Raw genomic sequence first — 11,355 nt, forward strand, 5'->3', positions numbered from 1 at the left:
ATTCTCACTTGTGTAGATTGAAGATGTCATTTCTCAAAATCCGTCTTTGAGGAACTCCCCATGTGACGTAAAGTCAGTAGTTCCTTTTTCTGCTGCTGGTTTGGTATTTCCCTTTTCAATGCAAAATTGGTGTTGTCTCTTTAGCTGGGGAAATTACTTAATCAACAGTTCCTTATTAATACTCCTTTCCTCCAGTTTATTTTCTTTTCCTGATGATACCTATCCAAAGGCTTTACTGACGTCCTGGGGGCTGAGATCTACCACATTCCTGTTTAGAAAAATCACATATCAAGGAAAGATTCTGTTAGTGTAACAGGTGTTACCTTTGATAATTTGCAATATGCATTTATTCAGTTTTTCTACATCTGAATACGAAATGAGACTTCAGGCACACTCAGGTGCTATAATGGTTATTCCATATATGAAATGCAGTGATGAAGATTTGAAGGAAATAGAAGATAGATAAAACATCCCGAAATGAGGTTTGAAGCAAAATAAAAATGCTGCAGGTTGTTAGAAAGTCCTCCATTCCAAGTGAAAAAAAAATAATCTGTGTTTCTCCTGGTAGATTTACTTTTGATGCATGATACTTGCAAGACTTTAGGTCTTGTCAAGATAAATGAAATTGTAGATCTAGTGAAGGAGACCCTCCTCTAAAATCCATTATTTCTGCCTTTCTCGAACTTTCTGGTCAACTTTCCTCCTGCTCTCTTGTGAGCTGCCGAGCTGGGGGGTTTGGTGCCAGCTGCTGGAGAGCAAGGAAGACTCTGCAACTACAAACATGAATGCTCTTATTTGAAAACACCAACATAAACAGCAGAAGGCTCTGCACGTGTATGATGAGCCTTTAGGGGTGGAAGTGGCTTGATCTGCCCATCCCTGATCAGAGCCACCTTGTGCCAAAGACACAGCAGAGAGTCAGATCTAAGCCCCCAGGAACCACATGGGGTTCAATGTGGGACTTCTAGAGCTCAGCACAGTTTTTCTAACCTGGATGTCCAAGCTCATAGCAAGTCAAATAGTAGAAGTTGCATAGAAATGTCTTCTTTCCCTCCGCGTGCTGCTTTCCATGCCAGTCACTTTGGACATGTCTTAAACAAGTCACCTGGAGTGCAGCGTGACAGCCCCATGGAGGGTGACCAGCACAGGAAACCCAAACAGCTCTTTCTCTGTAGATACAAACCAGGGTTTGCCCACATGTCCTCTTGTGTACTGCTCTAATGTACAACTTCATGTGACTAATGAGCAGCAGGGACCACCCAGGTGTCAGGGTTGAATGTCACTCAGTTCCCAAAACGGACTTAGTGATTCTGATATTCCTCAGCTATCAGCTCCCTTGATCCTGCCATGGAATTGGTGCCAAACTCCAGCCAGCAAGTGATCAGTGAGAGATGTTTAAACTGAGAAAACAAATAAACCCTGGTGCATTCTGAAGGGGTGCAGATTTTCACTGCGTATGAATCTTGTCAACATACATTATGTGTACATTCAGCAACAAATCTGTTATCTCCTGGCCTCAAAAACATGCCACAGATGCAAGTTACAGAAAAACAGCTGCTGCAAAAAGGGGATGTGTAAGTAGTTACCAGGAAAAAAATCCACAAACTTAAACAAATGTGAACTACTATTACGTCTCACTGCTTACCACAACAGAGAGAGCAAATCTGTTTTAGAAGGGAAATAATGCAAAGCACTGATCTCCAAATCAGTAACATCCCAGCAAGACCTCCCATAGGAACAAAAGAATTAGAAGTAACAGGGAAAAAAAGAACAGGGCAGACAACGTTACCTGGGCCATGTGACCAGACCTAGAATCCCATACTTACAATGAAAACATTTACTGATTAAACCACTTCCACTCTGGCACTGTCACTAGTGGCACTGCTGTGTGGGCCTTCCAGCATCTCTACTGTGAACCTGTGCTTACCACAGGCTGATGACACCATACAAAGCGAGGTCTGCTAGATATGGTCTTCAGTGCACCACCTCAATTACAAAAATCACACTTTCTAATCAACTGTATAGTTATGGTTTAGGAGAAGGAGCTAGATCTGGAATTAAAAACGCCACAGCTTTTAATTTGGCCCCTGGGAACATTGCCTGCTGCAGATTTGGGCAGGGGTTATTAGGTTACACAAATTGCCACGTGAATATGTAACTAGAAATGAAGTGGGTCCTCGAGCACACAGAACTTGGCCATCTCTCCATTGTAGGATTGCTCTTTGAAAGACGTGAGTGGAAGTGGTCAGCTTTTGGCCATAACATCATGTCAATGGAAAACAAAAGCCAGTGAATGAGCTTTTTGACACTGTACCTGGTAAATGATCTTCAAAGTGGAATAAGAACTGGACTGTACAGAAATTCATTACAAAGCATCATACAATAGGCAATGTATTCTGACTCTTGGGTCTTAAAATCTCAAAATGTAGCCAGCTATTTGTACTCTCGGCTTTTTATATTTTCTGTAATTACTTCAGCCCTTGCCTCTTGATAGATATTTCTGCTAAAAGCTCCTGGAGGGACTTCCCAGCTCCATTCCTTGTGTGACAGTAAAGTCTCCAACTGTCTATGTTTGGACACTGGAGTCTCAGGGTTGGAACTATTCATTAATGATGACCTTGGCTGCTGCAATGACATATCGGGCTCTAACATCTTGACTTCTTCCACTTTAGAGATGGGAGGGAATCTGCCTCCCAGCCATCTAATGGTTATGTGCTGAGGAGTTTTCTGCTCAAGTCTTTGTGGGCACATGAAGTTTACGAATATGTGAAAAAGAAAATGCCATATATCATTTTCTCCTGCCTAAATATCTGCCACATTATAACTCTGTAATTGCTCAGCTCTTTGCAATATAAAATGAACAGCTCAGGAAAATGCAGACAAAAAGCTCCACAATTCCCCAAAGAACCAAAGATGGGAACAACATATTCTGAAAGTTCATCCTCAGCAGCCAAACTCTGATCCAACACAGATGTAGTTGAATATTGTAGATGGAGAAGATTATAATTTTATATATTGTTTCTCTTGCTTTATCATTCTCTGCATTTTTATGGGCTACCCACATCTTGCTTCATGTATGAATGTAAATACATATGTAAATGAATACTATTGTGCAAAGTCTTTTTCTGATCTCAATAATGGGATGTTTTCATCCTATGGTTAGATGTACAGCATACTAAACTGCACGCTTTTGACTTTTGAGTATTATGCTATTTCCTGGTAACAAAAATATGCAACCCCAGTTTATTGCTTTCCATTTAACAAAGGAAATCAATGTTTATTTTGTGTGTCTGAAAAGCACAAACTCAATTAAAGGAATGACCATCGAAATACTGAGTCAGGAGCTCATACACAGACTTAATCGCACATGTGAGAGAAAACCCCCTGGAAGACTGATTATACTGCTGATCAAGAATGATGTCAAAATCTATTAACTTGAACAGGAACAAAAACTGGCCAAATCTTCCATTGCTCAACCAGCCTCTCCAGGCTGAGAGTTGGCAAGAAACTTCCAGCATCTGCTGCAGGATTCCATGTTCTACTGTGTCTACAGAATTGCTCCTTCCACAATAGCCCACATCTGCGAAGACCCCCTGCTGCAAAGGGCAGCCGGCTGGATCCGGGTACCCAGTGGTGCATAGCTGGGATACCTCAAAGAATTCGTCCATTCTTTTGGTATTAATTTTATTGAATTTGAGCAATATGCAAGAGCGGGCAAAGGTCAGAATTGAAAATGGCCAGTTTTGCCTTGTAACACTGAAAGACGGTGGCAATTTGCAGAGCATTCATTACGTATTTCCCATTTACAAATATGGCAAGCTTCAAAAATGCCTAATGTTGGTTATATAAAATATCACTGGCAAAGTTTAGCAGGCCTCACTCTAGCAGTTCTATGTCTGATTTTTAACACATGAAAAATAGAAGACTTTTGCTGGGACAGACAGTATATTCTGCATCATCGTTGGTAAAACTGAAGTCAATGACACAATTTTTGAGTTGTGTCATTTTCAGTGTGATTTAGACATGGCCACTTTCAGACGAAAAATACATTAGCTAAGACAAAAACCCACACTGGGCGTTACAACCCATAAGGGTGGCCTGTTCCTGTCCCCTACTACTGACGACTTGCGTAATCTGATGATCAAACCTATTGAAACTACACAACATACTCTGTTTTTCAATTTTATAGACAGTGATGTAACTCCAAAAAAAGCAATGATTAATGAAGTATCATTCGTCCCACCCAGTGCAAGAAATGTCACACTGCTCCAAGCTTTGTTATTAGACTGAAAATGTGTCTCTTGCAGAGCTTCTGCAGCGCTGTTTCTGTCAGAGACGCGACAGCTGGTCTTCTCTGCCCCAGCAAATTTTATGTAATATGGTAGGGATGCTCTAGGTACATCTGGAGAATGACTCAAGTGGTTACCACTGGGTAAATGGTTCCTTGCTCAATATCAAAGTCATTATATCTGCTAGTTTTTGTGTTTTCTTTAAAAACCAACAGAGTTATCTCATGCAAAGCCACCGCTGAAAAGGAAGTTTCAAAAGAGAAAATATATGGATTTGGGAATGTCTCGTTTTGTGGAAAGGTGACTCTGTCATGTCTCATGTATCAAAGACTATCTCATGTCCCATGACTGACTTGCTGTGGGAGGGGTGCACGAACTCCGGACCAGGAATTCCCATGGAAACCTCATAAGTTCAGACAGACTTGTTCACTGCTCGGCTTCATCACCTCTCATCCTCATTAAAGTAAAACCATCATATAAACCAGGATATTGCTCAGTAAAGCTTCCTCTAAATTAACTTGTACTGAAGGAGTGAGAGAGGAAAAAGAAAAGGAGAAAGCCGAAGAAAGGCACAAGCAAATGCACAAGTAAAGTTGCTGCGAGAAACGTATCTGCTTCCAGGGCCACGTAAATCAACAGCGGATGTTTTAGATAATCCTTGTGCTGTAACTTGACATGTCAAAGCGCAGTTCTGACCTACAGCCCTTCACTTTTTCTCCTCTTAAGAGTGTAACAGGAGATCTTTCTGTCACCCAGTGAAATTTCTCTTCAAATGCAATGCTAGCACTAGTAATTTGATATATATCAGCCTCTCAAACTGATACATAACAAGGGGCTGAAGAGATAGAAATCCCTCCATGCTTCGATACTGTTTTGGGGATTTATTAGGACACTTCCATGGGGCAAAAGATGGCACTGAAATGCTCACAGCAACCCACAGCCCCCGGGGTCTGCGGCACGTGGTGTCCTTTGAATGGCCACTTGTGACAAGCACAGTGGGAATCGGGGTGAACGGGGCTGACATGCACAGGATTGATCTCTGTTGGTGTCACAGCTTTTTTTTTTGCAGATAACATAACTACAATGGTTTGCTGAGAAGGCAGTTGGGCTCTAATCCCTAATGGCAGAGCAAATGTGACATGAATGAAGCTGGTAAAAAAGCTTTGCAAAAGCACAGTCATTCAGCAAGTTACTGGATTTAATATTTTTGTCAGCAAAAAGTGGCAATTATTTCTTCACCCATGGGATCTCTGTCTTCTCCTCCTCCAGGCAATAGAGCAACGTTTACATCCTGGTACTCCTCCAGAATGCATTTAAGTGACATGACAGAAACAAGAGAGATATCTTGATTTTGATTAACCCTCATGTACTGAAGGCAGGAAAACATTAAGCCCAAGGAAAGTTCCAACTGAAGAGGAATTTCTTCAATGTCTTCATCTTTCTAGAAGCAGTTTATCATTTTACTCAGCTGGCCTAGCATGGGGCAGCACTGAGGCGGTGAGCTGGCAACCAGTAGCATTCCTTGGTAGGATCATCACTGAAACAACCAAACTGAACAAATATGCCTGAACTGCAAGTAATAACCCCGGCACACTGAAGATTCAAACTGAGTCGTGAGGTCCATTCTCAATTAATCCTTATTATATCACGTTGCTGCACTACAGATATAGGATAAGGCTCCGCTCACTCTCCATCATCACATCTTTAACAAAAGTACATATGAGTCGAAAAGCACTTTTGTCCCCCAATAGGTTTAATCAATTCTTTCTTTAACAGAGGTTGATTTTCCTAGTTGTTCTCCTGCCTGCATAATGAAAAATACTGTAGTAAGGAAGAAAATGCTGCAGCGGCTCCTGCTTATAATGAAAACCACATTGTGGCAGGGCCCTGAGGACTGGCTGGGGGAGGTGGAGGCAAGGGGCTCTCTGGCTCTGCTCAAAAGTATGATTCAATAAGTCATTTCCAGGGTAAACATATAAATCTGTCCTTCTTGAACAGAATCCAAACAATCAGAAGTATCCCCCTTGCTTTATTCAAAATGCCTCTGCTGCTACTGAGGAAATAAAAGGAGTGGACAAAAACAAACACCCTTCGATGGAAGTCGAAAAAGAAAACATCCAGTGTGAATGTTCAGATGGCCACTGAGTAACTTTGCTCAGAGGCTGAAGTTCTGGCTGCCGCTGATGTTCCTGATAAATATCCTACCTCACTACTGGCATCATGTGTGCGCTGATGTTGTTGTTCAGAGTGTTAGGATTAGATGTTAGGATGGATGCCCCAGAGAAAAGAAAAAACAGATGGGAAAGAAGAAGAAAAAAATCAACAATTCTTCCCCTGCAGCAAATCTGGTTTAGCTAATGTGCAAGTCTGGATTTGTTCAGAAAGCAGAACCTACTATCGCATCCTGTTTTAATCAGCGTGCCCTGCTGAGAAAGTTGAAGACTGGCTCAGTCTAATGGTGAAGATCAAGAAGAAAATTGTTTTTATGAGGGTCAAAACTGCAGTGCAATCTTCAGTGTCAGATTAAAAAAACCAACTCTGATAGATTTTGCATTGCAACAAAAGGCTATTGAGCTGTCATAATGCAAGCTCTCCGACCCCAAAAATCTAGCCCTGTGTATAATGTCATTGAAAAAGCCATTATCTGCTACAATTAGTGTCTGGTATGGCTCACCCTGCTGTAAATCTGGTGTCTTTATGAAAAGCTTGTCAGACCTAGTGCTATTGTCTGCCATCTTGTTTAAAAAGTTGATCCTCTTTGTTATCTTTAAGACCTTATTTTGCAAAGTCAGTGATGATCTTAGAGAGCTGGAGTTACAATGAAACACCAGCCATTACAGAGGTGTTCACCTCTGGATAGTGATTCAAACTGGCATTTAAAAATCGTGATCCTTGAAATCACCTCTGTAGCTACGTTCTAGGATCCTAAAATTTCTCATCATTCCCTACTGAGATGATACAAACAACTCTAAGTCTTCTACTATTGGTCTTCACTGGGAACACCAAGAACAAAACACAATGTTGAGTTTTAGCTCTTTCCCAAATTTTGCTGTTCCATGCTTTTCCTTGCAGGCCCTTCCTTTAAATACAAGGCTCAACCTAAGCTGCTAGTTTAGCCCGGCTACACTTAGAGATTGCCTGTTTAGATGGGTCTATAACCCAATAAAAGAAGGACTCAGAAGATGAGCCAGGTGCCCCAAAGTGTGGATGTAGACAGCAGAAAGCCAATCAAGTCATGGCCAGCAGAAGTCAGGAAGATGCCATCAGACAGCTCATCCTCTCTGTGTAATCAGCTGGATTCTGCCCTGAGGATCTATACTCAATTCAGCAATGCAACTACAAGTCATTTTCCACCAAACATGCATAGGCGACTGCTTATTTCTGTGGCTCTTTTACAACCTGGTTGATCTTACCAGTTCAAATCTGCCAACTTTAATGTGAATTGGTTAGCTAGAAGATAGTTTGGACTTTCTGTAGATATTCTTTTCCCTACCTCGTGCTTACATGTCTCCACTCTTGAGCTTACATTTATTGCAGAAGATTATGGGATGTAATTCCCAACAGTGCAAGACCTGACGCTACTTCAGTGGGTTGTTTCCATCTTGAGTACAACCTCTTCCTGCATTAGCTCAGTTGTATATGTCACGAAGACGCACACGATCCCATCACTTGCCTGCGTTTCTGCGCACAAGGCGGGCGGCAGACAGCAGAGTGAGTAGTTAGGAAGGAATGAAATTTCTTCTCTCAGTCCTTTCACTAGAGAGAACATTTAGAGTTGTTATTGGCATAGTCATGTGAAGTGTTTTCCAGACTAGATTTCATCAAAAGACTTCAAAAATAGTTTAGGGACATAAATCTAATATTTAGATGATTTTGCAAGGAACAGATTAATTCAAGCCTTGCTTTAGAGCTGAAGTAACTCCTAGCAAGAGTAGAATAAAGCCCAACACAATTAGTACAGATGGATCCTCATTATTTGAACTCAGATGGCTCACACAGAGTGTGTCAGGGAAACGGCCGCTGGGGGGGGACCGGAAAGATGAATCTGTTCTCCTATATTGACAAGGGATAACACATAGCACCCACACAAGGAGGAGATGGAGGCACATGGGGGACACTACGGGAGGACATAAACACACAATGGGTTTGGCTGGGAGAGGGTGGGTTACTGTACATACGTGTCTGGGAGAGGGTTCACAGCTATTCCTGCAGAGGGAACTGCCTCCTCCTTCTGTTGGATACACACACCAGGTCAGACAGACATATTTGGCAGCTGTTTTATCATCTGAACATCTTTCACATCAGGTCATTCATGGGCAGCTTTGATGATTCAGTGGGGTTTATTCCCCAGTTCCCCAACATCCTTCCCTCCTTAACTGCTCTTTTCCAATGCGTAACTTGAAAGCACTGCTACAAAGGGCTGAAATTGTTTTTGGAGGCTCAGGATCCAATTCCCAAGTTGCCAAGGCACAAGACATTATGATACCAAGCAAAGGAGTATCCAGCTATTGTTAATGATCCAGATTTATGTGACTCACCTACATTTAGACAAAAAAAAAAAAAAAAATCAGTGGTGGAGCAAGAGATTGAAATAGGATCCGCTAAAGCCCATTTAAACCCTGAACCATCTTCTCCTGGTCAATCTGGTGCTTTAGTGGTAAAATAAAATTCCACAACCTTAGTTCTAGGGTTCATCTTGGAGACACCTCTAAGTAGAAAGCACACTTGATAGGTATTTCGTGTTTCTGCTTTCATAGCTCTTTCTGAAGGTCAGGAGATCAGCTGCTCTGAAATCAGCCTGTTCTGAACAGTTTGCAGACTGGGAGCTTCAGCATTTTGGCTAGTGGGATTGTGCCTGAAAGGGAAAACACATGGCGGGGGGCTATATTGCAAAATTAGGCTTCCAGTCTACATCCATGGGTACTTATTGTCTATTATTGCAAATTGCTGTTATATTTCCTACAAGAGCAACTGCTGAAACACTGCACCCAGCTGCTAACAGCTGGGGTGCTGGGAAATATAAAGCATGTGCTAAGCTGTTTTCTTGGAAACTTTTTAGATATCTAAATACAGTCCAAAAAGAGAAATAATTTTCACTGAAGATACCTTTCTCTTGTTAGTTTCCTCCCCCAAATGACATTCTCCTGATGTCTCACTCTGTGGAAGGAAGCAGAAAGCCTTGCTGCAAACAGTTAGGATACTGCTTTACCACAAAAGATTTGGCAAAATGTTCTGTGGGTTTAGTTTCACTTTGAGCAGTACAGGATCAAAAGAGAAGCTTCTTTCTTGTCCTGAATCCAAATAGCAGAGCAACCTAACTATTTCCATACCCATAAGGCTAGAGCTGCATGAACATAACAAAATCTTATCAAACAGAAAAGATTAATTCACTTGGTTGCTATTGGCATGAGTAAGACCATTAATCAGCTGAGTACTGGAATGATTGAACATTGATTCCTGGAAAAGTTCATGATTCCTCAAGGAGTTACAAACAATATTTCATCAGAAAATTCACATAGGGAAAAAGCATATTCTAATTCACTGTTTCTGTATTCTAACACATATAAATTTATTCAAAAGGCATAGCATAGGATACATTTGTCCCAAGTACTCTGCCCTAAATAGTGGAAATGAAACTCATTTTTAGAAACTCATAGGATGAACTTTGACTTACAGTATTATTACTCTAACAATTATGTCCATATAAAACACAATCAACTGGCAAGCCATGCATTGTTAGAAAAGGGAAAATATAACTAATGTTGGTGGGTAGTATATTTTGTATCTCACTGTCCTGCTGGCACCATTAAATATTGGTTAGCTTAGGATGGCTAATTTGTTTTTGAAAGAATCTCCATCTGTGTAACATATTTTGTTAAATCTAAGCCAAATTCAGTAGAAAGGAATTGTATTTTTGCACGCAAGAGAAGGATGTATTTCCTGTTAATTTTGCAGACATGCCTTTTAATTTTCTGCCTAGTGAACTGAACTCAGATCCGTTAAAAGACAGTCAGTTACTGAAACCTCCTCTAAGTAGTCACTACAGTGAGAAACAAAAGCATTTTATTAGAGGTGATCCTTCAATAAAAGGGAAATGAGTGCTGGATATAGCTGACTCAGGGAATAGTTCTTAGTTCTTTCTTTTGCCAAGAGGTTACCAAAGAAGCAAAGTTTTTTATTGCATTTTGGTAGTGTCACTAGCAATACATACCACAGGACAATAAGAACTGGCAAAGAGGAGAAGGATCCTGGAACTGCTCTTTTGTTTTTGTTGGCTGCAATAAAAGCATTCAATCTCCTCTCAGATATGTTTTCTAAAGTGTCAAGTAACACAACAATAGAGTAAGAATTGCAAGGTAAAAAGAGTTAGAGTCTTCAGAAGCTAAATTTGGAAAGGGCAGGTCCTACCTGTCATGGTCATCTGGGAGACCTCTTGTATGGAAAAGTGAAATATTTCATCACCTTTTGTTTTCAAGTGTGAGCTGAGAAATGGGCTTGGGGCTGAGACAGAGACACTATAGGAGCTCCATCCTCAGCATCACACACTGCTTCCAGCTTTCTTTTCTTCCCAAAGCAGCTATGTATTTGGGATTTTTCCTTGAAAAGCTTATAGTCTCCATCTGTGAATTAACTCAGCTGCTCCCAGCTGCTCCCAGCTGCTGTAGATCAGGTAACTGACTCTGTTGTGGGGCCGAACTTCTCTTACCCATGGGTGACCCTTGGCTATATTTAAGGACTGTAGTCTTTGCTGCCTCCCTCACCTCTGCCCCAATTGTAGCTGACTGGATATGCCTACAAAGGAGGAATGTGTTTCTTTTTTTGTATGTTTTGATCCGTCAATTTAAAGGATGATAAGGAAGCTTAAGTTGGTTCAGTATTAGCAGCCAAATGTGGACCTACCAGGTTTAAGGCAATTAATAAGCTGTGCTTTACACCATTAACAGAATAGGGAGAGGAAGACTAAGCTCAGGGTTTGGATTTTGTTCTTCTGTAAAATAACTGAAATAGTATTTATTCCTGTTAACGGAAAAGTACAGGAGCTCTGTCGCTAGGAGAAAAAGTGTGC

This window comes from Nesoenas mayeri (genome assembly GCF_963082525.1).
Source record: "Nesoenas mayeri genome assembly, chromosome: 14".
Classification (NCBI taxonomy): domain Eukaryota; kingdom Metazoa; phylum Chordata; class Aves; order Columbiformes; family Columbidae; genus Nesoenas; species Nesoenas mayeri.